A 5,090-nucleotide genomic window follows, 5' to 3' on the forward strand; every position below is an offset into this window, starting at 1 on the left:
AGCCTCACATATAAAAGGAATGGCTCTCTCCTTTGTCTTCAATGTTACTACTAAAGGCATATACTTCCATGCCCAAATTCCATTATGCCTTTATTCAGGTACCCCTCTCTATTGATTGCATGCACACATACTTTCATGCAGTTTTGTGAAAACACACACACACACACACACACACACACACAGGAGAGACAAACAGACAGGCAGGGGCAGAAGAAGTTAACTGCTTATAATGTGTTTTTCAATATCTACCCATCTTCCCCTTTTCTCTGCATTAGAATGGGTGGTCTCTAGAAGTTAAGCTACATTTTCCTCCAGGCAAAGCCCTCATGAAAGGATATTCACCTTTATTTTCTCTCCCATCATGATGCATGTATGAGGCTGGAATTAATAGAATACCTACCACAGGTTTCGTTAGTTGATTTCCAATACGGTTAAGGATGTTAACACTCAAGGACATTCAAATTGGAATAAAAGAAATTGCATCATTGCAAATGGAAAATATTTTAACATGAGGTCCATAATATAAAGTAAACATTCTAAAAAGTGAAGCCTATAAACATCAGGAAGATGGATAAGTTGACACCTCATTCTGCATATCTCTGTTTAATAATATTATATTTCATTTCCCATGCTAAGAAAACAGCCATTACCCAAAGCAGCCACTCGTAAACAGGCCTTATGAACAGATTGCATCCTTGTTGGTGGTAAGATAATTGAAATAAGTTTTCTAGCCTTTTATGAGAAAATACCAGATGTATAAAATACCTATTAATCAACTCTCTTACTTTTGCAAATACAAGATTCAGTACTGATGTCTATTAATGAATAAATTCTGCAGTGGGAAGGAGAACTGAAGAAGTATGCTACAGAATTAGCTAAGCCCATCACCCACAGCCTACTTTTGCATTCTTACTGCTTCCTTAGGGGACAACAGCACCACTCTGGACCCTCCAAGGACAGACTAATATCCACTGCCCATCCTGCGTAGCAATTGCCCGAGTCTGAAAATAAGATGAGATGAATCGAATGACTTTTTGTGGATACTTGAGAAACATAGTCCGCCATTCATTTCTCCCTTTTATAACCTAGATCTACAGCCACCTGTACTATTAAATGAAGATCTGATGCTCAGCAGATCCACGAATCATCCCACCATCAGTCAGTCAACTCTTTCAAATACAAAATACATAAGTCTGGGATATCACAGCATAATTCGATGTAGCGGGCTTACCTAACAAGTGAAGGACTGTGGGTAAATCCCCAACCTTCGCAAAAGCACAGAGAAATCCGTTCTCTGCATGTCATATGTATATATGCATATATGTGTGTGTGTGTCATATATCATATATATGCAAATAAACAGACAATATTATTATGAATAAGTGTATAACCAGTAGGCAGGAGGAGCAGAATAGAAACACTAGCCTAGAAAAGAAATATTAAAATTACAAGCGATTTCCCTGAGGCACTATGAAAATCAGCATTTGGGGTAGAACTACACAATCTTTTTTTCTCTTGTGGGAAAGATAAAAGAAAAGTATTCCTAGAAGTGGGAATAGGTTGCTTTAAAAAAAAAAAAAAAAAAACCCACAAGTTTTTCTTTTCTTTTTGAATCAAGATTCACTCTCTTCCATGAACAGTGCCTCTAGAGGAAGGAGTGCTTGTGTCCCTCAGCTAGGCTGTTCCCAAATTTCAAGTCCAGGGCTTTACTGACAGTCTAATTTTATCTTCCCAGTGTTCTCAATTATCTTGCTGGCTCTCTCTCTTTTTTTTTTTAACTTCTGAAAGACATGGGTCAGATTTTAATCTGCCTATCCAATTTGCATAGGTAACATTTATCTAAAATATATCTTACAATGTGATATTTGTCCCTGAATTGCCCGGTTTCCATTCCACTGTCTGACTTAAATTCTCACCATGTACAGCACACACCACACCACGTTCCATGCAAGATGTGAAGATTGATCAAGCAGTTGGGAGATCTCTTTCTTCTACCCCCATTGCTTTTTCTAAGTCCATCTTCCCTAGATTCATCATCACCTCCCATCATTCGCCCTTGTATATAAAATCGTGGTCATAATGGTTTTTACTTCAAGACCCAGATGTGACTTTTAATATACAAGTCTCCAAACCTCACTCTCCTGTTCTGCTTTATTTTGAATTTCCTGCTTCAAGATGCTTACTGAACAGTTTGTCCACTGGAAGCAAGAGAAGCCCCAGTAGCAGAAGCTTTAAACTCACTTGTGCAGTCACATAGCATGTGTTTTCCTATACAATTGCGACCGTGTGTGCTATTACTGTGTTCTTCATTGAAAGCGTGAAAGAGGTCTGTCTCAAGACAGAATGGCTCTTAATGTATGACTGTAGTCTCTGGCTGAACGTCCTGCTCTCTGAGGTGTCATGGCTAACACGCTGAGACAGGCCCATTGAGGGAGGTGAGGGACTCTTTGTAACAAGGAGGCCTCTCCAGAAAATGTCCTACTGTGACCTGTTAACTAGTCTTCCACAGAGGCTACATAGCCCCATGGACTGTGCATGTGTATGCTATGTCTACTTCAACACACTCTGCAAGTCTTTTTGTCACCCAATCCCTTTTGGTAAAACAATAGCCAAACTAGGAGCCAAGAATCAAGACTTTTCTGCCCAAACTGGCAGCCATTGGCTTAAGAAGTTTTCTCTAGCCATCTTTCCAATTTTGTCCTCAAGTGTCCTTCAAAAAGAAACAAGGACAAAGAAATAGGTTCAGTGTTTCAGGCAGGGTAAAGGGTTGTATGCGTGAATACCTTGTAGGACATCAGAATCATTTGTGTGAAAGAGAATATTTCAAACTAAATCTGTGTTTTTCAAGAGTCACCACAATGGGTTTACAACATTGCCTTTTCAACTATTGAGAATCATGATTAGAAAGAAAAAAAGCCCATGACTCCTTTAAATGACCCTTTTTGGAAAGGTTAAATATATCCTAATTCCTTCAGAGAAAACCTTTCCTACCCAAAGTATGAGAAATATTATTCTTTCTTCTGTGTGTTCACATGTGCACGAATGTACACATTTAACATCTTGGTATTATTTCTCAGGAACATTTTGGTGTGTGTGTGTGTGTGAGAGAGAGAGAGAGAGAGAGAGAGAGAGAGAGAGAGAGACAGAGACAGAGAGAGAGAGAGAGAGAGAGAGAGAGAGAGAGAGAGAGAGAGAGAGAGAGAGAGAGAGAGAGATAAGGTCTCATTTATGCCTGGAACTGGAACTCACCAATTAGACTAGGCTGCATGCCCAGGGAGCTCCAGGGATCTGCCAGGCTCTGCCTCCTCAGGGCTGAGATTACAGGTGTGCACACTATGTGCAGCTGTTTACAGGGATTAGGGGGGGGGAGCCAGCTTAGGTCTCCTGCAAGCATGGCAACAGAGTTCTTCCTCCAACCAGCATCTCTTTCTTTCTTATGTGCATAGAGCAGGAACGTGCACAGCTTTCAAAGTAATACATTTGGCTGTGATTGCTGGTGTCTAATATAAACTCTCTACTAAAAAAAAAAAAAAAGAAAGAAAAAGAAAAAAAGGAAGCTTTATTGTTATTCCAGCCTTATACAATCTTAGTTAGCTAAGAAACATTCTAGAAAATAAAGGTGACTTAGGATACCTTCTCAAATGATACTTACTGGCTATAAAAAAGTCTAATGTTATTACACTGTTCAATATAGTTCTGACTTCTTAATGCTTCTCAGATATGAGCTGTCTTCACTGATTCTACAATGTGACATCACTGCATCCTGAGGCTTAACAGCTCTTGCACAGAGTACATCTTCAATTGCTATTATTAGTCTTTTAAAAAATAGAAACTTGCAATGAATTCAATGAAAAGCTAACCAGAGCAGCCATGCATATTACACACCATAATAGGCAGACCCTAATGTGTATCCCGGGGTTTCACGTGATGTCATGATCTACTACTGCAATGTTAATGGTACTGCTGTCTGGAAGCTAGAGTATGATAGTATGTTTAATTTCACTAAGATGTAAATTGCATGCTTCAGCCGTACATAATATTGGCTACCGTCACTTTTGGTGGTCAGGCATTCTAATGTTTACAGCTCTTATACTGATCTAGAAGCCTTATGTAGTTACGAAGTTCAGTATGGGGAATGTGGGGGTGTGCATAATAGGTATGTATGCACATTGATTACATGCCTCAGTGCATGTGTGCTCCTCTTTGAGTGCTTATATGTGTTTGCCTGTGTGCATATGTGCTCTCTCTTTCTCTGTGTATTAATATTTGTCATAGTCTTTACTTTGAGATTTTTTTCATTGCCTCTGAAGTAAAGGGTCAAGTTATTTTAACCTGAGCTTGTTTTCCTATTTTTGCAAAATTTCTATTTTTAAACATAGGTCTAAATGCTCCTGAAATTATATTGTGTGTTCTCTTTGCTGATGTACAATTGTGTGTCAAAGGTTTGGTTCAATAATTCTTCTTGGGATCACTCATTCTTTATGTTCCATTTAGTTCGCAAAGGCCAGTTTTGCCCTGGCATAGATATGTTTAAATAGCAAATAAATTCTAATGTTAAAGCATTCTGTCACTTTTCAATTAAGGACCTGACATATTTTTATGCCCAAAGCGTTTGGTCTTTAGACACTGGGACCATCCCTTTCATCCTCAAATCAGATTTAGGACAAAGAACTTAGCCTTTGTGCAGAGTACTCCAGTAGGAATGGAAACAGAATTTCATGCTGGGTGTACATTCCTGGCCCTGTCTAGACAACTTTTCTTCTGGATTCTGCCTTCCATTGTTTTTGTTTCCCACCACACCAAGAAGCCTGGTATTGTTATTAACTTTGAGGAACTTAGTTTTCTGATCCACAAAGAGGGAATTCTAATAGATATTCCAAAGGCACCCTTTTACACTTCCACTGTGATGACCCACAATCTACATAATAATCAAGTATTTACTGGTTGTTTTAATTCCTAAAAAATGAGGGAGAAACAAAGAGGCCCTAAAGAATGACTTTTCTTATACAAGTGGGGTACTCACAAGGACTATTGGCTTTGCAAATAGAAATAAGGAAGAACCCCAAACCAGAGCAATTAACTTTAAGTTA

The sequence above is a fragment of the Micromys minutus genome (genome assembly GCF_963924665.1).
Source record: "Micromys minutus genome assembly, chromosome: 28".
Lineage (NCBI taxonomy): Eukaryota > Metazoa > Chordata > Mammalia > Rodentia > Muridae > Micromys > Micromys minutus.